The sequence below is a fragment of the Hyperolius riggenbachi genome, chromosome 9 (assembly GCF_040937935.1).
Source record: "Hyperolius riggenbachi isolate aHypRig1 chromosome 9, aHypRig1.pri, whole genome shotgun sequence".
Lineage (NCBI taxonomy): Eukaryota > Metazoa > Chordata > Amphibia > Anura > Hyperoliidae > Hyperolius > Hyperolius riggenbachi.
In genome coordinates, this window is record NC_090654.1 from 214779899 (window position 1) to 214802825 (window position 22927).

Below are 22927 nucleotides of genomic sequence, written 5' to 3' on the forward strand. Positions count from 1 at the left end.
CTGGACGTAGATTTGTACTGCGTCGGTACGGAATCCGTTAAACAGTGGTAATATTACAAAGCATGCACAGTGCATATTACAGTTACTTACGCGCAGAAATACTGTAATGCTAGGTACACACCATACAATTTTCTGTTAGATTTTCTCTTAGATTTACCTGCCAGATAGATAATTTCCATGTTGTAGGAAAATCTAACAGAAGAATCTAACAGAAAATTGTATGATTGTATGGTGTGTACCTTGCATAAGATACACAAGTAGTATGACCAGCAGCAGACGTACTGTAAGATACACAAGTAGTATGGCCAGCAGTAATCTAGTAGCACGCCTGCTACTACCGTAATGTGCGCGTTACCGCAGCAATAAGCACTGGAGTGCCGCGGGTCACGCTACTAACATATCTCACGGTACTTCCGAGCATAAGTAACAGTAATATTGCGGTGCACTGTGCGGGCATTATAATATTACCGCCGTTTAACCTACCTAGCGTTCTGGACGAGCTGAGCTGAGTGTTGGGGACGATCGCCGCCGCTCGCCGCCTATGCGCCGATATCCACCGCGTAACGAGCGCTCACCCGAGACCCCGTGCGCTGCCTGGCCAATCAGTGGCAGGCAGCGCTGAGGGGTGGATCGGGATTCCCTATGACGTCACGACATCGATGACGTCATTCCGTTCGTCGCCATGGCGACGGGGGAACCCCTGACGGAGATCCCGTTCAGAACGGGATCTCCTGACGGCCATAATCGCCGGCGGCGATCGGAAGGGTGGGTGGGATTCGGCTGGGAGGGGGGGTATGATGTAGCTAGCGCTAGGCTAGCTACTTGATTAAAAAAAAAAAATAAGTTTAGAAAACCATGCGCAGCCAAGCGGCTGCGCATACTCAGAACGCCAGGAAGGTTAATGAATCAACCCCAATGTCTGTTTGCTGTCAATCAGTTGACTAGATTTACAGTTGCGTTTTTCATGCGTTTGCGTTTTTTCTAAATAACCTTCCTTTTAGGAAGAATACAGTATCAGATCTAGTTTGTGCTAATCTGCATGTGAAACGCATGCATTTTTTTAACTCCCTTTAGAAAAGTATTATATGTAAATTGCACGCGATTTGCATACAGTAGATGGGAAGAAGCTACATGCAGTGCGATTTTAAAACACACATTGTGTTGCGATTTACAATGCAGCCCACAGACTTTCATTAAATGCGATTTTGCATTTGTTTTTTGCTATGCTACAAAACACGTGTGATTCAAGCAAGTTTGTTCACAGGTTTAATATTTCTGCTTGTATTATTTTTCAACAGGTGAAGGGAGAAATGTTTTACTAGAGTGGGCAACTTCTTTAAAGTGGATCCGAGATGAAAAACTAAACTATAACAAGTAACTTGTCTATATATCTTATCTAAAGTTTAGATAGTTTACACAGCAAATCTAGCTGTAAACAGCTTCAATAGTTTATGATTATTTATTCCTGTGATACAATGAGGGGAGCTATGTTCTGTTTGTCACAGGCTGAGGGCTGGAAATACTATCAAGTTGCCTGTGTGTAATGTGACACATTCAGTCCCCTCTCCTCCTCCCCTTTGCCTCTGAAATCTCTGGCTAGTAACCTCCTCCTCTTGCCCAGACTGAGCTCCCATAAGCCCTTGCTACAGTGCCAAGGCACTCTAAAAACCTGTGGGCGAGGCTTGTTTAGTTTATAGGGAATTAGAGTATTAAAACAAAACAAAAAAGTATTTCGTTAGAGGACTGCCCTATAAACTATATGAAAGGAACACAATTATGCAATGAGTAAAAGTTTATCTCGGATCCACCTTAAAGTGGATCTGAACTCTTGCACAGGACAGAAGGAAAACATAGAGAAATGCACCCTGTATGTATTTAGAGAGTTTAGCCTGTCTAATTCCCCATTACCTTTGACTAATCACAAGTTTAATTTGATATCTCTCAGCTGTGTCAGCTCCGTAATCTTGGAAGTCCAAGGCAGAGCAGCTAATTTGTAAACACAGGATGTTAACCCTATTTCTGCTTCCATGAACGCAGGAAGTAGACACTCTACAGATGTATTGCTGGATTTGTATCACCTGTTACAAAGAAATGTTTTTCTTTAAAAGTTATTATGCTGCTGCTTATCTTTCAGAGCATAGAGGAAGTTCTGAGTTCAGGTCCGCTTTAAAGACAAATTGTCCATAGACATGTCCTTTAAGGCTATGCTTGGTGCAAAGAAATAACATCAACCTTGCTTGTCTTTGACTTCCCGAGACACACAGACAATGGGCTTGCTGTAAAAATGGCAATGCAGGCAAGGTTACGAGGCCAGCGCCAGGATATTAGCAGGTCACCATGCAGTCCACTTGGGAACAATTACTTTTGGTCACGGCTAAATGGACACTTGATTGAATACCTGCGAGACAGCTCGCCCCGCGCAGATAACAATCCTTGTGGCGATGGAAGAATTAAAACGCCTATGATTCAGCCTTTATTACTCAAATGAACCCAAGTGTTCAATAACGGAATCCTGGGAGGTGCGGCAATGCTAGCGCCTAAATTGAAATGCCACCTCATTAAACAATAATATCTAATTTTATCTAAATGAATTTTCATGAAAGGACGTCAGACGGCACCGGGAATTTTTAAAATGAATGATCACAAACGATACATAATTTTTAACCAAATCTAAGCGCGAGGTGGCGGAGGTGGGGGGAAAAACTAGTAGCGGGATAATGTCAACAGTAAATGCAGAGCGAAAATTGCATTATTGTCTCCATAAAAAATGGTTAACATTAAATTGGAGTCATCATAGGTAGATAAAGGATTCCATTTATGGGACCAACGGTGAGAAAAATAATCAGCAAAAGCTTCTATCTTCCTACACAGTGTATTCCTCTAACTTAGTCACTGATGGGTTATACGTTACAGCAGAGGACTGGTCGGCATTCTCCTTGTGGCAGATCTGACACGAAGATATTGTTATAGCACACCAGTACACAAACTTCAGGCTTAAAGAGGTAGAATACTGTGTAAACTCAGGAATAAAAGGAAACCAAGCAGCTCTGATAGCGTAGTATGTCAGATAAAACAGCCTGTGAAGCTGATGGAATACTCACAAAAGTAGGAGGTCTGAGAGACCAGGGCTGAGGAGTCGGAGTCGAGGAGCAATTTTTTGGTACCTGGAGTCGGAGTCGGTGGTTTCATAAACTGAGGAGTCATAATCGGATTATTTTTGTACTGATTCCACAGCCATAATCGGGTTGTGGATTAGGAGTTGGAGTTGAGGAGTCGGAGCAGTGTCGGACTGGGAGGTGGAAAAACTGAGGAAATCCACTTGCTGGCCAAGCAGAAGTAACCCTGTGTTATAACTCCAAATAGAAACCTGCAGCAAGTCTTCACTGTGAGCAGCAACACCTGATTACTGCTGCTTGGCCAGCAAGTGGATTTCTTCAGCTTTTTCAGCTCCCAGTCCGACACTGAGTCGGAGCAATTTTTGTGTACCTGGAGTCAGGTGGTTTCATAAACTGAGGGGTCGGAGTTGGAGACTGATGATTTTTGTACCGACTCTACAGCCCTGTAAAAAGACAACCATATGCTAGGCAGCCATGGATCACAAACCCGTCCACGCACGGTTTACACTGGTTGGCGCACTCCAAGGGTAAAGGGTTAACGCAAACCTGAGAGGTTTTCAATGACAGCAAATGGATACTCGGCTCGGGAGTAGGAAGTCTCTGGATCCCGGAGAGGATTACCTTGTCCTTCTCCACTTGCTCGATCCAGCGCTGGGGCCCCCAAAGTGTGGGCAACCTGTGCCGTACATGGACCCGCTCAGGCTGCAGTGGAAAACGGCGAGCCCGATCGTGTCTGAGCTACTGTGCAGGATCAGAAGGCTTGCACATGCCCAGTAGCTCAAGCCATTTTTTTTTTTTGGGGGGGGGGGGGGGGGGGCAGTACTGGAACAGGCCAGTGGCGGAGGTCAGGTGAAGCCTCTCCAGGATCCAGAGGCTTCCCATCCTGAGGTACCCCCTAGCACTTTTTTTTTTTTTTTTTTTGCCACAGGCACACTTTAAAAGCCCCAAACCTACCACCAAGGTGGAGAATGATGATTGTAATATAGGAGGCGTCAACAATACTGTAGAGTCCCACTAAGATTGCCGGATCCGGATAGGTGTATTTAGGGTTGCATGAGAGTCCAGGCAGCCAGGGCTTCAGTGTGACATTTCTTTCCCCCACAGAGCCCTCTTTCCTGCTATGCAGAGCAGCGCGCAGCAGAAAAGACATAACAAAGCTCCTGCACGCTCCCTGATGCATGTTAGGTGACACTAATCGGCAGCCTGCAGAAGATGCTACAGCACAGACAGAAGCTGTAAGGAGAGAATAGGATGGTGCCCAGAACTCCCCTGGTATGTCTTTTCCTCTGCAGGCTGCTCTGCATAGCTGGGATAGAGATACAGAGGCCCGCCCCCATGCCCCAGGGTAAATGTCAGTTACTTGAGTGTACCAGTTGCTTGAGTTCTGGATAACAGGGACTCTACGGTATAAAAAACCCCAAAACTTAAAAAACATTTAAAATGGAGGCGGATTGGTCATTTGCCTCCTCCAGTAATCACAAGCAATGAAATGCAGGATGAACCGGCTTCCTCAGGTATCAATGCCTGTGGAACAGAAGGCGCTCCATTTAACCTGTATACATTCACAAAATAAAAAAACTATTATACAAAGATAATAAATAAGAGATTACAAAGCATAAATGCTCTGATAGCATATACAGTATAAGTAGACAAATGAATGATTAAATGTTGCTTTATGTTGCAAATGTTCTGTTTACACAGAAAAGCGTTTGTTATGTTTTCTTATCTCTTATTTATTATTATTGCTAAATGCACAAGATTGTATTGAGTCAAATGGCACAATTCACATGACGTAATTTGGGAAAGGATCCTGTTACCAAATTAGAGGTGTGGTGATGTTGAAGGGGGTTGCAACATTCAAAAATAAAAAAAAATAAAAAATGCCAAAAATAGTTAGTGCACCAAAAATACTGTATAAGTAAATCCTCTATTTTTTTAAGCTACAGTAACAAGCTCATCTCAGCATGCAAATAACAGAAAGCCTCCTATTTCAGATAAGATAAGGACACACTGATTCGAAGGTAATTTAGTCTCCCTCCTTTTGAAGAGTTGTATTAAGGTGCGTACACACGCACTACATCCGGCAACGATGGGTCCGTAAGACCTTCCCGCTAGGCGGACGTTCAGCCGACAGTAGTGCGTGTGTATGCGCTGCCGGCGGACTGATAAGGCTGTTTCTGATTGATCCGCCAGGCGGATCGTTCAGAAACAGCCTTATCAGTCCGCCGACAGCACGTATACACGCACTACTGTCGGCTGAACGTCCGCCCAGCGGGAGGGTCCGGCGGACCTGTCGTTGTCTTTAGCCTGCTACCTAAGTGATGTTTGCTGTGGGAGGGACAGTAGGTGTGGCAACAGAGAAGGAAAATCAACACTAAAAAAGGGTAGAAGTGATGTCACTTTTGGCATCACAGAGTAACAGTAAAGATGAAGACCAGCAGAAATATTTTTCTCATTTTTCATATGTTTACTCCTAAATCTGACAGTGAACACTAAAAAAACAGGAAAGGTAAGCTAAATAAGTAATTTTTAATTGGATTTCTTTTTTTTAGTTAATATGGAGTTTCATCCAAGTTTCAGATGTGGCTTCAGGTTCAGCTGCCAATGCCCCTTATATCCCCTCCCCTGCAATTTCTGTAAAGTAAATTAAACCAGACGCACTGCATCGTGGTTTTCAGACAATGGGGAGGAGTTTTTATTTCTTAAACACAACAATTCGACGTAAAAAAATCTTCTGAATAATCTTGCCGTGTATATGGACCTTTACTCTGCAGCTGAACAATCCCGCATCAAAGCTTCTGCCGATAGGGCAGAGCGAAGAATCATGGGAATTGTAGTTCTGTGTCCAAGTGGCACTAGTTAAAGTAGGTAGCATCAAGCCAAACGTTTCTCTGCAGGCAGGGCTGCAGGCAGCCTGGAGGGGGCAGGAGGAAGCCCCAGGTATGTATAATTTTTAAAAATCCCCCGTGTCAGGTTCCCTTTAAATGTGAACCCTGCCTGTCAATTGGCACTTGTCAAAGTAGGTAGCATCAAGCCAAACGTTCCTCTTCAGGCAGGATTCCCACTTAAAGGGAACCTGAGAAGGCGCCTGGAAGAAGCTCCAGGTATTTCTAATTTTTTTTAAATCCACCACCTCAGGTTCCCAAAGAGGAATGTTTGACTTTATGCTACCTACTTTGACAAGTGCCAATTGGACACAGAACTACAATTCCCATAATTATTCGCTCTGCCCTATCGGCAGAAGCTTTGATGCAGGATTGTTCAGCTGCAGAGTAAAGGTCCATACACATGGCAAGATTCTTCGGAAGATTTTTTTACGTCGCATTGTTGTTTTTGCGATACTGCGTAACATCATAAATGAAGCTTAATGGCAGCAGACTATGAGCGGCGAGCGTTCGTTTTGAATGACCACCATACCGGATCATGTCACGACCGATCATTTAGATCTCTTTAGCTAAAAATTAGAACAATCAAGTTACCAATCGTTTGTGGCCTGCTGTTCGTATTCGCGATTATGCCAGACGGATTAGGAAACAATTGTTCATTAGTGGAGATCCCCGATCCATATGGCCATGGGTACTTAGTTCAGTGACAGGCTGGTCTGTTTTTCCAGGTAGGTATAGTCATAGAGATGCTAATTTGATGTAACATGTATGCAAATATATGCTGCTTGGAAATAGACCAATAAAATACAGCAGCTGCTGGCCCATTTCCAAGCTGAATACATTTGCATAAAATGTACATAAAATGTGCATCAACTCGAAGCTATTGGCACATCCTTGACCATTCCTTTTGCTAGCCTATTGAAAACACAGGACTGGCTGGGCACAATTAAATTACTGTGGCAAGCAAGGCATTTCACACATACTTGAGCTATTTCACTGGTGATAATCTTTAAATCAACCACAGAGAAAAGAAATGACACAAATCCCACATAGGGCAATATGAAAGTAGGAATACAGTCTACATTTCCTATGGTGTTTACTACACTGCACCCTGCTTTGAACAAGCCACAATAGGCACCACAATGATGTGCAGGCGGCGTACAAGACCGGAAGATGCATACGTAAAGCACACTATAAAAGAAAAAATATAACCTTCACAGCAAGTGAACAGGTGTTGCTTCAAAGAAAGCCTTTTTTGGGAGTTATTTATAAGCAGACGAGAATTCCCCTAAAAGAAAAACATACATCACTTGATGATATAAATCTCTTATTTGCCCCCCAGCAAAACACATCCTCTGCCTACCTTTGGATTTGTTTTGGCAGTTCTGTACTGTAAACTATGAAACAAAGAAACCTACACAAATTCATGTTTACACAGCACCATATCCGTTTTACTAAGACTCTGGGATTACCAATCTGCTCATAAGCAGCAAAAATGAAGCTATTCATTACTACATGGATGTAGACATTCATCGCTGTATCACTGCAGAAAAGGCTCACTTCAGGGTGGCTAGAAAGCAGCAGCAGCTATTTTACCTGCCATGGCTGTCTCACATAATCTTTCCTCTAAGTTTGTTACAGATTTCGTAATGGTCTGCAGTGTGTGTGAAATGATGCATCTTGTCAGAACTGTCGCTATTAGCAGATACACACCTCAGCCCAGGTCTCTGAGACACACCCCTTTCTGGCTTCTAAGAGGAGACTAGTGTGATGATGTCATCACATCAGGCCTTTCCCCGATCTCAAAAAGTCTGTTGTGTGTGGAGAAACTGCGAATAGCCACATCCAGAAATCGGCATCTAGAAAAACTGATGAAGAACTAGTGGAAATAGGCCCTTTTATGACAGCAATCACCCTGACAGTACAAGTACACACACAGGTCATAGAGCCTTGCTTCACTGTGATGCTAACTTCAAATTGGGAAATCAGACTACCTGTATTAAAAATGTGCAATGCTGACCAACACAAAGCATATTATGATGCATTACACATCAGGATTTTGTTTTTGGAGCTCCGCTTGCTGGTTTTAATAATACATTTTGTAGCATAGCTCCCAGCTGTCCCATTTTCAGAGGGGCAGTCCCTTATTGGGAACTAAATCCTTCTGTCCCTCTAAGGCCCGGTGCAAACCAAAACCCGCTAGCAGATCCGCAAAATGCTAGCAGATTTTGAAATGCTTTTTCTTATTTTTCTGTAGTGTTTCAGCTAGCGTTTTGCGGTTTTGTGTAGTAGATTTCATATATTGTTACAGTAAAGCTGTTACTGAACAGCTTCTGTAACAAAAACGCCGGCAAAACCGCTCTGAACAGGCGTTTTTTAGAGCGGTTTGCGTTTTTCCTATACTTAACATTGAGGCAGAAACGCATCCGCAATCCAAAAAAATGCCTCACCCCGGGAGTATGCGTTTCTGCAAAACGCCTCCCGCTCTGGTGTGAACCACCCCATTGAGATACATTGACCAAGCGTATCCGCAGCCGCAAGCGGCTGCAGAAACGCTGAAAAGCCGCTCGGTGTGCACCAGCCCTCACTCCCTAATTTGTCCTTCTTTCAGGACTGATGTATTTACTATGTAAATACAGTATATGTTTCTACTGCAAAATGTGTTTAATATTCTCTAAATGCTATTTCTGACATTTATAGATTTATGTTTTATATTATAAAACTATATTATATATAAGTATATACTGTATATTATATTAGTATATAAGTATATCCAATTTTTTATTCTGATTAAAAAAAAGTGATGCTTGCTGCTACGTTTTTTTTAATCGGAATCAAGAATCGGATCGTAAAAAAAAAAAATCAGAATCGCATTATATGCATTTAATCAAATTAATTAATTGAATTATAAAATAATCTAATTATATACATTTTATATATATTTTTCTTTTTCAAATGTTAAAATTAAGAACTGATGGTGACAGAGAGGTGCAGTGTGATCTAAATTATAAAACTTCGTCTTTTGCTTCTGAATTTTTTCTGGTATCAGTCACTGGGGTGTGGTTAGGGGTGTAGCAGGGGTGTGTCTTAAATTGTCCCTCTTTCTTAAGGTGGCCACACACCATACATTTTTTTAAAATATCTGTTCAAGTTAAGAATTGCAATCAATTTTTCTGACTGATTGTAACATTTCAAAAATATGACCAATGTACCACACACGTTAATTTTTCCCCAATTATGATATAAATGATTGGAAACTAACAAAATTGCTAGGGTATGTATATTAATAAATTGGCAATCTAACACACACCATGCAATCTTTAGAAAGATTAAAAAAAATATCTGGCATTTTGGTTTAATAAAAATCGAAGAAAACGGGAAATTCGATCTGATTTTTCAGTCGAATGAAAAAAAAAGCTTTCGATTTTTTCGGGGGATCCGATCGTTTTTATCGAATTGCCTGAAAATCGGATCATTTTATTGTATCGTGTGTGGCCACCTTTGTCTCAAAAAGTTGGGAGATATGCTGTAGCAGTACAGTAATTCCACGATGAGCAATAGGCCATAACTGTAATCTACGTGGAAGGTAGGAGTACAAATGCTGAGGTTGACACAGCAGTATACAACGGAGGGTTTTAACTCAGATGGTAGCCAAGCAGTACACCACGGAGGGTTTTAACTGTGTCGCCCAGGGCTAGATGGTATCCAATCACCATGCTATGCGTGCTCTGGCTAAAGATACAAATGCATCAGTTGAAGAAAAGGAACGGTGGTCGGCACTGCATGCATAAACGGTTTATTTCATTCTCAAGGTGCAATTAGCAGCATTCCAGATACTAACACGTGCAGCAAGATCTAAAACTGGTGCACATACCGGTCCTGGTGTGCAGTTCAGTGGGGGGTGGGTGCAGGGTACAGCTGCCTGAAAGCCGTTTTGCGCTAGTATACGCTTCCACAGAGGCAGCCACGACCCACAGAGGTACCCTGCACCCACCACCCACTGAACTGCGCACCAGGACCGGTATGTGCACCAGTTTTAGATCTTGCTGCACGTGTTAGTATCTGGAATGCTGCTAATTGCACCTTGAGAATGAAATAAACCGTTTATGCATGCAGTGCCGACCACCGTTCCTTTTCTTCAATGAATACAACTCTAATCTCACCAGGGATGTGGGAGAAAATTGGAGTACCCAGAGGAAACCCAAGCAAACACAGGGTAAATATTCAAACTCAATGCAGATAGTGTCATGGCCCCCAGATTTGAACCAGGGACTCTAGCACTGCAAAACAAGAGTGCTATCCATTAACCCACCGTGCCAGTGATATTGCTACCCTAAATACCCACTGCCACAAAAAACTGTAAAATTTAAAGTACAAACATTTAAAAGGGCAGATCCGTGCTGAACATAAGAAAAAACCTGCACTTACCAGGGGCTTCCTCCAGCTCCTGGGAGTCGATCTGTGCCCTCGTAGCAGCTCCTCTCCCTCTCAGTGTCCAGCGGTGAAGAAGCCGACCTCGCCAGGTCGGCTTCCGGGTCGGCTTCCGGGTCGGCTTCATGTGCGCTCCACGGCGGGGGGTCACGTGGTATAGGGACGTCATCGGGTCTCTACTACGCCTGCGCAGTAGAGACCCGATGACGTTACGTACACCACGTGACCCGCGCAGTGGAGCGCACATGAAGCCGACCCGGAAGCCGACCTGGCGAGGTCGGCTTCTTCACCGCTGGATGCCGACAGGGAGAGGAGCTGCTACGAGGGCACAGATCGACTGCCAGGAGCTGGAGGAAGCCCCAGGTAAGTGCAGGTTTTTTTTTTATGTTCAGCGCGAACCTTCCCTTTAAGATGTAAATTTGTCCAAGCGAAAAAAGCACTGTCCTTTTTTTTACCTATGCCATTGTCATTTACAGTAGGTATTAAAAATCTGACAGATCTGGTTTTGGACTAGTCTATCTCCTTACGGGTGTTTCTCAGCATTTCCTGTATTCTATATAAAAGAACTATCTAAAAAGGCTAAACAGAAAGATGCCAGTCGGGGTTTCTACTCGTTTGCACTGAGAAACTGCCACTCAGTAAATGATTTTGAATACAAAGGCCCTGAGAATTTAGATAAGATAGATAAGACTAGTCCAAAACCAGTCAGATCTATCATATTTTTGCTACTTACTTACTTAGCGACAGGAGCATAGGAAAAAATAAAATAATATTGCATTTTATTCTCAAACAAATGCACATTTTAAACATATGCATACACATGTATTTTAACTGAACCAGGGGAATAATTGAGCTGGGGAAAAAGTTGACTTTTATTTACCTGGAGCTTTTTCCAGCTCCCCCGGTCTCCTCCATGGTGAACCAAAATAACGTTTTCGACCCTTCAGGTGCGCTGACTATGGCACATGTGTTGTCCTGGCCTCACACTTCCTCAATAATGCTCCCATTGCTAGGGAACATTATGCGCATGCACAGTTACAGGTCTTTACATACTGCACATAACACTACTGGCTATGGGAACTTGATCGAGCAGACATGCGGCAAGAATAGCTCCCGCACCGTAGTATGTGACCCAGTCGAGTTGTTGACTTTAATTGGGGTGACAGCAGAACAATGGAGGGGACCAGGGGACACCGATCTCAAAGACTACGGCGGGCTGTAGTATTACAATTAAAAAAAATGATTACCCTAAAATAATTAACTGATTAAAGAAATATTGAAAAAAGTTATTACGTTCACTGTTCAGTATAAATTGCTACGAAATAATGAGTTAAAATTCACAAACATAAAAGAAACGTGGCATACCTTAAAGAACAAGTGACACATATGCTAACTTAGAAATAAAAAAACATATAAGTAGATAAATACTAGTTCTACTTACATAACAGATATATTGCACTGTCCACGTTATGATTCCTGTGCATTTTATAAAGGAGAAGCAGAGATTCCTATTCTAGACAGTTTCCATCTTGGTTACCTTTAAATGAAGCTAATCTTGACATTTCCTCCCTTGCTCTTTTTTCTCCTCTTGCTAATTGTGTATTTATTACCTGCTCTCCTCCCAGAGACTTCAGACACTCCCACTGAGCTCTATACTAGGAAGTGCACTGTCTGATGTCATTAGAAGGAGGGGGAAATAAAGGGAAGAGGAGCATTATATTATAGATAAAAAGACCCCCCAGTATGCAACTGTTTTGCCAGCCCAAGGCAATGGCAATTAAAGGGCCAGTCCTCCTAAGGTATGTGATAACACCATAACAGCAGAAAAAGTTTTAAAAGTTTTGAATGTAGGATTAGCAACTTTATCACTTAATACACTCAGACCAGTTGCTGTTGAAATTAGATTTTTATGGTGACAATCCCGCTTTAACATACATTAAAAATCAGAACAAAAACTAAAAGAGATCATAGTAGGAAAACATAAAGAGAAAGTAAAACCAAATGAAAAATACAAAACCTAAAGTTTGGAAAGTTTGATTTGAAATCTTCAACACTGTTGCCTTACTAAACTGATACAAAAAAAGAAAAAAACAGAAATAAAGTTAAATTCAACAAATATACACATTTTCTGCTGCAATTCTACCAAGATACATTTTCTAGTTTCCTTAAAAGCTTTGCCTGCTACGGGTTCTGCTCTTGAAGGAACGTTTTATGGCAAGCATGGAACTCCCAGAAAACAAACGTTCTGGGGTGGCCTAGGGAGATAATTGTATGTAATGATATGTAGGAGACGGGGCTTTGGTTTCTGGCTTCTGCGCCTCAGTCTGGCTGGGATGAGTCATATGTCAACATCTGCTTGTAGGCTCTAGCACAGCATTCAACACATCTCAGCTTACTTAGTCACTGGTGGTCCGATGTGGTGCTCTGTCTGAATGGGGAAAAAGATGATAAGAATGTGAAGCAGCTGAGTGGTGGCTGCAGAATGTTGACTACTGCTGAACACTCCATGGAATCTACTGTGAACTAATAGAGGGTCTGCGAGAAAGGCAGTATGCACAGCATCTGCGGGCCTGATGTACAGATGGGATTAGTGAATTGCAGTTTTGAGTCTGAGCTATTTGCTGCCGAACTTCCCACACTTGAATTAGTTAAATAAAGGAATATATTTAAAGGAGTACTGTAGGGGGGTAGGGGAAAAAAAAAAAAAAAAAAAAAAGAGTTGAGCTTACCGGGGGTTTCTAATGGTCCCCCGCAGACATCCTGTGCCTGCGCAGCCAGTCACCGATGCTTCCGGTCCCCACTGCCGGTTCACTTCCGGAATTTGTGACTTTAAAGTCGCCAACCCTCTGCACATGCGCGGCCGTGTCCTCACTCCCACCGATGTCACTGGGAGCATACTGCGCAGGCGCAAACTTACAGTGACTGCGCAGTACACTCTCGTGGACGTCAGCGGGAGCAAAGATACAGTCGCGCAGGCGCAGTGGGTTTGCAAATAAAGTTGCAAATTCCGGAAGTGAACCGGTGGCAAGGACCAGAGCATCAGTGACTGGCTGCGCGGGCACAGGACGTCTGCGGGGGACCATTAGAAGCCCCAGGTAAGCTCAACTCTTTTTCTCCCACTGCCCCACCTACAGCATTCCTTTAAATAATCTCCATACTTTTCCTCTATTAACCATTTCAGCCCACAGGGATTTTTCATCTTATGTATCAGAGCAATTTTCACTATAAATAACTTTATCACTACTTATCATAATTTATTGTCTATATCGTTTTTCCGCCACTAATTAGGCTTTCTTTGGGTGGTATATTTTGCTAAGAATTATTTTTTTATAAATGCATTTTAACAGGAATATTAAGAAAAAAATGGGAAAAAATCATTATTTCTCAGTTTTCACCATTTCAGCTTTAAAATAATACATGCTACCATAATTAAAACCTATGTATTTTATTTTCCCGTTTGTCTCGGTTATTACACCATTTAAATTTTGTCCCTATCACAATGTATGGCGCCAATATTTTATTTGGAAATAAAGGTGCATTTTTTCAGTTTTGCGTCCATCATTATTTACAAGCTTATAATTTAAAAAATGTTCGTAGTATACCCCCTTCACATGCATATTTAAAAAGTTCAGACCCTTAGGTAACTATTTATGTTTTTTATTTTTTTTATTTATTTATTTTTATTTGTAATTTTTTTTTTCATTAAAAATTTTATTTGGGTAATTTTTGGGTGTTGGGAACTAAACAGTTCTTTTTTAATGTTATAATGTGTGTAAATTGTCTTCAAAAATGTATGTAGATGTAGTTTTACTATTTGGCCACAAGATGGCCACATTGAGGGTTTTTTTTCCCCCTTTGTGCTTCTCACTTCCCGGAAACACAAGGAGGACGGAGAACTTTTTTTTTTTCAGAAAAACTGCGGCCTCTGATAAGAGACCGTCGTTTTTTCTGCTGGGGATTTAGATCGATGAACGGGAACCATGCTCCCGTTCACTGATCTTAGGGCTACCGGGGAATGGCGCAGGAGCACGCCACTGCAGCAGAGCAGCCGCCTGGATGTGAGGATCACGTCCAAGCGGCTGAAATGGTTAAGGAATACAACCACCACCACTACCACAAAAATCCATGAAAATAAGTGTTAAATTTTTACTTATTCTTATTATAGAACGGCAAACTTTGCAGATTAATAAAAAGTCTTTGCTGCTTTTTAGTACAGATAAAAAAATCATTGAGGCTGGTTTCACACATATTGGCGGTAGCGCCCAAAACAGGCCTTTGGGAATTACTGCATTAGTACACTGCAATTCCCGTCTGGCAACAGGCCAAGCAGGAAGTGATGCTCACTTCCTGTGGCCTGAATAGTTGATGTGCATGGAAGCGTATTGCTAAAATACATCCTCCGTCGTCCACGGCCTCTCCGTTAAGCCACTAAGACTGCCAGTAATCAAGGCAGTCGCAGCCTTCTGTGCATGCACAGCGTGGCTGCACCCCTCGTTGCACTCTCTTCCTCTAGAGCAGTCTGCGCCTGTGCAGAAGACCTCGACTGGCGGCAATTGACCAGATTACCAGGAGTCGTATCACCACAAGGAAGGAGCTGAGGAGAATGGCGAAAAGGAAACCACGGTGTTCATGGGGCTGGACAAGCCCCAGGTAAGTATAAATAAGTGCCAGTGTACCATATCTGGTACACTTTAAGCAAAGAAAAAAGCAGTTCAACTTACCTGGGGCTTCTTCCAGCCCCTTCCGTAACCCTCCATCCAGCGGTGGAGACCCCCTCAAGGTTGTCCGGTCGTGGCCAGTGGGAGGCTACTGCCTATTTACAGCCCGAGCCATGCCCAGCCTGATCATGCTCCTGTTGCTGGGAGCATTCTGCGCATACGCAGTATCGATTTTCCCGTACTATGCATACACAGAATGCTGTGGCAGACAGTGATGCGATGAGGAGGTGCATAGTTGGCCAGCTTTTAGGGGGTCGCTGCTGCTGGCTGGAGGGTCTCGGAAGCATGGTGCAGGCACAGGTTGACTGCAAGGAGCTGCAAGAAGTCACAGGTAAGTTAAACTTTTTTTACTTTAAGTGAACCTAAACCATAGTAGTTAAAAAGAGTTTAACTTACCTTGGGCTTCTACAATCCCCCTACGCGTGAACGATTTTAGGAAAAAAATTGAATTGAGCAATTTCTGTATGAAATTGCGTTTTCGATTCGATTCACGATTTCTTTCAAATCAAGCTTTGTTCCCCCTCTGTGCCTGTTTGTTCCCCCTCTGTCCCCCTGTCTCCCTTTGTGCCCCCTTTGCCTCTTTATGCCTCTGGGTCTCTCTCTTGCCCTCTGTGTCTCTGAGCCTGCTCTGTGTCTCTCTGTGCCTCCTCTGTCCCCCAAGCTGCATCAGTTTTGGACATAGCTTCAAGCATGAGTCCAGTGATGCCCGTCTATCCACTTCGCCTCCTGCAGGCTCTAATGCACGTAATACTTCCTGTATGTCATGTGACATAGACCCCCGGAGTTCTGCCAAGCACAAGAGAAGACAACGATAGAGGACGGACAGAATTGGGCTCGTGTGGAAGGTATGTCCAACGCTGCGGGCTGCACGCGCCGGGACTTTGGGGAGGTCTGAAGCCACTTCTTCAAACTTCCCCATGTGGAAATGACGTGATCGCGATAATTGCCACTTTGACGATTCCGAAATTGTGATGTTGGTGATTGCAATTTCGGTTTAAATTTGATTTATCTTTCAGGCCTAATCCCCCAACATCCGTCCTGTGCCCGTTCTGCTCCTCAACAATCCTCCGTTCCCCCACCGCGGCTTATTTTGATTATGCAGACTGATCAGTCGGCAGTCCATTGCGCCTGCGCCCTGGCTGCGCGCATCGGCGAGAGCATCCTGTGCAGCACAAAGTTATCTCTTCAGACACAGTGGACTGCCAACTGATCACCTGGCAGAATCGAAACTAAGCAGCGGCAGGGGAACGGAGGATCGTTGCGGACCAGCGCAGGCACAGGATGGCTGCGGGGGGCTGTTAGAAGACCAAGGTAAGTGAAATTCTTTTTATTTACTACGGTTTAGGTTCACTTTAAAGGGACTCCGAGCAGTGCTACGGTTTAAAGGTACTCCGAGCAGTGCCTGTGGGTATGACTTTAAGCGACCCACAACTAATTAATTATATCCTCACACCTATCGGCATGATGTTTGTAATTATATCCCCCTGGGTTCCTTGTATTTCATTGCATTGCACTGAATGGAGCTGCCGACACTGGGGAAAGTGTCGTCCTGCATAATACAATGCTGAATAAGGAATCCAAGATGGCGGCCGCGATTTCGATCGCGAAAATAGCGAAAACTAAAAGGCGTAGGGTGGCGTTTTATAGATCAATGGAAACAGGAGAAAGAGAGCTTCAAAATGGTAGGAATCTTTCCATAGTTACTGCACTGCTCGGAGTACCTTTAAAGAGACACTGAAGCGGAAAAATATATATGATATAGTGGTTCGGTTGTGTACTATGAATAATTACTAGAAGATTAGCAGCAAAGAAAATATTCTCATATTTTTATTTTCAGGTATATAGTGTTTTTTCTAACATTGTATCGCTCTATAATATGTGCAGATTACACAACACTCAGCATTCAAAATGATTCTTTCAGAGCAGTCTGTGAACTAATGACCTCTCCTCTTGAGAGAAAAAGTAAATAGTTTAATAACAGTTGAGATAATAAAAGTCAGATAACAGCCCTCTCCAGGACTTTGAAAGTCTTAGAGCTTAATGGCTTGTTTGCATAGAGATAACAACTGGAGTTTCTTAACTCTTCCTGTACTGGAAACAATTAGACGGATGTATCTGAACTTAATGTTTTATTTCTTAGCTGTACTACACATACAAATCATAATATCATAATTTTTTTTTTCGCTTCAGTGTCTCTTTAAAATTTCCATTCAGTTACATCCAGTGCAAAATATAACTTCCATACGGAGTAACAACAGGAGAGAATCTTGAGATGGCTAAACTTTTTTAAACAGGTGTGAAATACAATTTTATTTATGAAACCCTAGTAATTTATCCAGAGTTCTTTTTTCACCTTTCACTTTTTAGTTTCCAGAAATGGCCACACACACAAAAAAAATCTAAATACTTCCAAGAAAAAAATCTTACTACTTCTCCAAGACATAAGCCTAACAAATGACTGATGTTAAGTATGGTTTTCAGTGGGAGGAGTTCCTCTTTAATTTCACCCACCAATGACAAACAGACACAGAATCACTGCCAACTCTATAAGCTGGTGCACAATTTTCCACTATAAAAAAATGCATACTCTGTAGAAACTTCCAGGAAAGCACGAGCTATAGGAACGTTTTGTGGATTACAGCATGCTGGCGTAATAAGCGGCCAAACCGAGAGAGTTCAGGACGAGAGGAAGTTTATTTGTCAATTTCATGGAAAGACTGAAAGTCGGCGTGCACTCTCAATTCCCACTGATACTAATTCTCCTTCTGCTGGCACAGAAAGCCAGGGACGCCTCCAGCTAAAATTTGTCTGGAAAAAATTGCAGGAAAGGGTGTGCACTTGGGCAAACTTCCAGCGCACTTATACAAGCCATGCAAGTGCGCGAGCTGGCAGACGAAATGTGCAGGACAAAAAATATTAAGATGAGGGGAAAAGAAAAAAAAGTAGAAAAGAAAACAAAGGGAGTTGCCCTTTTTTCACTTTCAGCAACGTTTTCCAGAAACGTGAGGAAATAAAGAGGTGTAACTGCAAAAAGTCCCCACATTCTTCTGAGGAGACAAAATGTTTACTAGCTTAATAAACAGACAGACTACAGTATATGTAGAGGCCTTAACCCACGACACGATTTTCCCGGCAATGTTTACGACGACTGGCGATACTTTGATGGACGAGTGATCATGTCCACGATCCAGTGATGTCAATTAGCGCCGTGCAGCGATAACGACCGTCACAGTGGATCGGATCTTTAAGATCCCCGATGACTCTGCGGAGAGTACTGTGATCAACTTCCCGTTCACCCCCTCATGTGATGTCGTGCATAACCGCTGGCAGGAAAATGGATCGTGGAACACTTGTTGTGAAGGGGACATCGCTGCATCCATCTTTCTCCATCAGGTGGTGAGTATTTAGCCTTAGACATCTTACCAGCCAAAAGGTCTCAGCCAAGCAGCACAGCCAGTAAGCTTATCGGCCTTCTCTCTAGGGAACAAAGCAAACACAGGAAGGATCGAGGATTCTGATTGAACAGGGAAAATTAGCCACCCACAGATTAATTTTCAGCGCATACTCTCCAGCTGTAGTGTGGCACCTCAAGCACTTCTCTTCCTTCTACACAATCCGGCAGCTACTATTTAAGGGATTATAGGGGGGGGGGAAGCAGGATATTTGGGTGCCTTCGGGTGCTGCGGAAGTTTGGGTGACGCTATTGGCGCACATAGTAATATCCTCCACCTGCTATGCAAATTGTGGCTAAAAATAGAGGGAGCAGAGCTATTTATAGGCATAGGTATGTACGCATCACAGGTGAGTTGGGCGCCGGGAGAGCCGAATAACGGCTCTCCCTGCTTCTTCAAAACTAGCCGGTGGCGTTAAATACTATCCCCCCTCAAAGGTTGTCGCAATTCGGCAGGAGGTGTAATTCGGGGTCCAGTAACTGCAAGAGCCCTAAGTGGCCCTTATGCGCCCCACACACCATTACATTGCTGCTATGGGGCTCCTGGTTTCCACCTTCTTCGATACATATAGCAGCTATTTATAACAAATAGCGGTGGTGAGTCATTATTGCAGCAGCCATTGCTCTGCTGATCTGAAGAAGGTAGGCCAGCTGAAGGTCCTTGGGATCTTACTATCTACCTATTATGCTTATGGACAGCGTAAGGGTTTGCAGAGACTTCTAGGGGAGGGAGCAGTGGCTTTAATATGTGTTGACTGCTATTACGTTACCTTATTTTCTACAGAGGTTTTTTTCTTTCCCGACAGGTACACTTTAAGCATGAAACACCCTGTTCACGCTACAAAATGTGCATAAAGAATAACGTTGGCAGCGATGTCGCAGCAGATACAACCAGCATACAAGACTTTGACATTTAAGCTATTTGTCTCCATAAACTTTATATATGGAAATTTCATCGTTTATGATCAGCTGTCATTGGAACTCTTCCCAAAACCAGCTTTAGCATCTGCTACAGATATCTGGGTGAGATTTAAGATACACAGAACTTAACACACAGCACACAACTTTTGAAAACACAAGTAGCACATTTACACACACACACACACCAAAAGATATATATAAAAAATAGATTTATTTGGAACTACTCGTACAGGTCCTGAATTGGTCCGATAGAAATCAGGCATGGTATGTCATCCAAACTGTACTGTCTCAAGGGAATTACTGCTTTGTGAAATAGTGACACCTGGAGGCTGTGCCAATGTACTACTACACTCAAATATGTTTTACAGCTGTTGTATAATTTAGGCTCAATATTCCACCACAAAGACTGTTTCATTGGAGGAACTATGTTTCAGTTTCAGCCTGGATTTAGAAATAGTGCTATGCAATTATATAGCGCTGAAGCTGCCATAGCCATTTCCAGCATGTGCAGTCACGTCACTAACTGGCATATGTGGTGTTGCGCTGCCTGTGAGTTGGGCGCAGGGTGAGCCGAATGACAGCTCACCCTACTGCCGCTCAAATTCCTGTCGGCGTTAAATACTACTCCCAGTCTGAGTCATAGCAACTCGGAGGGAAAAGTAATTCTGTGTAAGAAATACCCTTACACACCCCGCACATTATAACATTGGTGCTATAGTGGCGCTCAGCTTCAGCGACCAACCACCTGCTTCGCAATAATTGTCCCTTGTAGAAGCTCACAATCGAATCCCTACCATCGCCATAGTATATTGTCATTACCATACTCCAAAGCCAATTTCAAAAAGGGTGATCAGTAGGATTTGGGAATGTGGAAGGAAACTGCAGTGCTCAAAATAAAGCCAGACTGAAACCTGGGTTGGCAAGGCTATGATAATTCTATCCACTATAGATGGAATTTGCTGCAGCATGGGTTTCGCCAGCAGCGAATAATGCCCAGCATGACCTATGACCTGAGGTCAGCTAATTACTGGCATTCATGGGAACACAGGTTGACGAATGTGGTCACTTTGGCAAACTCCATCCCTATTGGCCTGCTGATTTTAGGTCATTATGTGATGGAAGTCCTTCACTAGAGAACACATGCCAAGGCGAACTAACAACTTTATTAAAGGTTTAATAATAACAAGGACAGATTACCTATGGAGCTTTGACACTTCTTGTTTATTATATATACTTCAATTACGTATGTCTATTTTATCGAGTATTTTCAACTAAGGAATATTGAGAAAAACAGTTCCATTTTTATAACACCTCTTGTCCTTATTGTTCTAAGAGAACCCAAAATACTCTTTCGTTTAATTCAACTTGCAGTCTACATGTTGTATCCATTATTAAAAGGTAGAAATAAACAGATGCCTCAGAAAGAAAGAGATTGAAAAGGAGGAGAAACAGGAAAAACATGAAAGAAGAAAAGGTAAGGGGTTGCCTCCCAATTGCCCTTACAACCCCAAACCCATATCAAACAAGTGCAGTAATGCAAACATCTCACCCCAACCTCCTGAGTATCGACTACCTCCCACCAGTCACCATCACCTGCCCCCGTCTCATCTGGTGGCCAAGTGATCCTAAAAGCTGGGACCTAGTTTATATCCAGCACAACTCCTCTCCTGCCCACTTGGGACTGTTGAATAGAAAGCAGACAGACTCTTTATTCAAAGTGACCAGATTGACAGTGGTGTCCCTGGGTGTAAACAAATGCAGTGGTGCCTGCAGGTACAGTTGAGGTGGGAACAGGTACCATGTTGGGGTGAGTAATTCAGGAGGCTGAGGCAAGAACTGTGGACAACTGTATTTTGCCTGTCTTAAACAATCATAATTTTTCATTTCGTATTCATTCTGTGTTATAAAACAAAGTCCAGATTAATATGGTGCATCTTCCAAAATGTCACTATTGTTTCTTTTGTGACAGTAAATCTATGCGCTTTCAGACAGATCCACCAAATGGCAGGGTTCCTCTTGAATGAAAAAGAGTTGAAGAACCGCACTGCCCAGGACACTTAGGACCTGCGAAGTAGCACAGAGCTGATAGGGTTTGTCTTTTTCCACACTAGCGACTCAGTGCTACTGCACAGGTGGCGGGATGTTCTGCACCATCCGGCCACACTCATTCACAGACTGGAGCACGTCCGTCAACTTCCAGAGGGTCCTGGTATCCAGCAGTGGTCACAAGGAGGATGTGGGAAGCCTCTGGTGGATCCAGAGCCTTCACCTACCAAGATAAGTATCTGACTTTCTCTCCTTAGGAACTCACAGGTTTGCTTTCATGCATCGGCGCACCTCAGGATGCATTCCACTAGTTATCGATTCTTCCAATAAGTCCTCGCATCCCAGTATATCTGACAGCTGTGTTGGAACCGCACCATATGTAGCTGTCAGATTACTCATGTTCACCAATCATCTCCAACCTGGGAAATCTCAACTAATCAGGCCCCGATCATTTTCATGGGGTCCTGATCTTCCAAAAACAAACAGCCAATTTATAAGAGGCTTGATATTGTTTTAGTAGTGGGCTGCAGGAGGTGGGGCCATAGTCAAGCAGAATAAACTCTATAGAGAACCGTCGCAACTTTTAGTTAATAAATCATCCCAATGGACTGACACTGCTAGATTAGAGAGTTTTCAGAAGGTGATTTTTGTATTTGAAACTTATTTGGCCTTAACCACCGTGCCACTATATCTGAAAAGAAAATCTTTTTCGCCAAATGAGCTTTCACACTGAACTCTGCCCAGCCCCAAAAAAACTGGCAAAAATGTGGGCAAGTACCATCTTTAATTAACAGTTCAAACTAGGAAAGAAAAGTCAATGCACACAGTTCACAACCTGCCCCCAAGTTCACCCTGAGTCGGCTGCAGTAGACTAGACACTGTATTGCTGCCATCAAGAATTTGAGTCCAGACTCGCCTCTCATCTGCTGCTTCCTCTGCAGTAAAATCACCATGTAATTTGCCCATGTCAAGCAACCACCAGACTTGCAGTTGTGGGTGCGGTATGCCAAGCAATTATGGGAAGAAGGAATAATTATACAAAAACACGCAATCTGTGGTCATCACCAAGGGTTAAATGAAAGAACTACAGATTTAAAAGGATTGTACATAGTGATTACCTGAAAACTGGGGAAAACAAAAAAAAATTTTAAAAAAATGGTTACAATAAACAGTTGTGTTTGGTCATTACTTTTCTTGGAAAAGAGCAAGTTTTGAATATCAATTTTTTAGGTGGAGGCACCCAAAAATATATAAAATAGTAAAAAAAAAACTTGTAAAACGGAGAGGTATAGTTGGCTTTCCTTTCCTGTGGAACAAACAGCAGCCAAATCGGCAAATATAACTCAACTGAATTTTCAA

At 42.9% G+C, this 22927-nt stretch overlaps 1 protein-coding gene across 8 annotated transcripts in view; it reads right to left on the reverse strand.

Moving 5' to 3' along the window:
• The window catches only part of FOXP1 (forkhead box P1), a 1092253-nt gene that overhangs the window by 1013911 nt on the left and 55415 nt on the right, over positions 1-22927 (reverse strand). Inside the window, exon 1 of one of the 8 annotated variants that reach the window (XM_068253978.1) lies at positions 7715-7730. The exons of the other annotated variants lie outside the window; for them this stretch is intronic. The gene's annotated coding sequence lies outside the window, so the exon portion shown is untranslated. Of the gene's footprint in view, positions 1-7714; positions 7731-22927 lie in introns of those variants that run through there. 8 annotated transcript variants of the gene reach the window in all.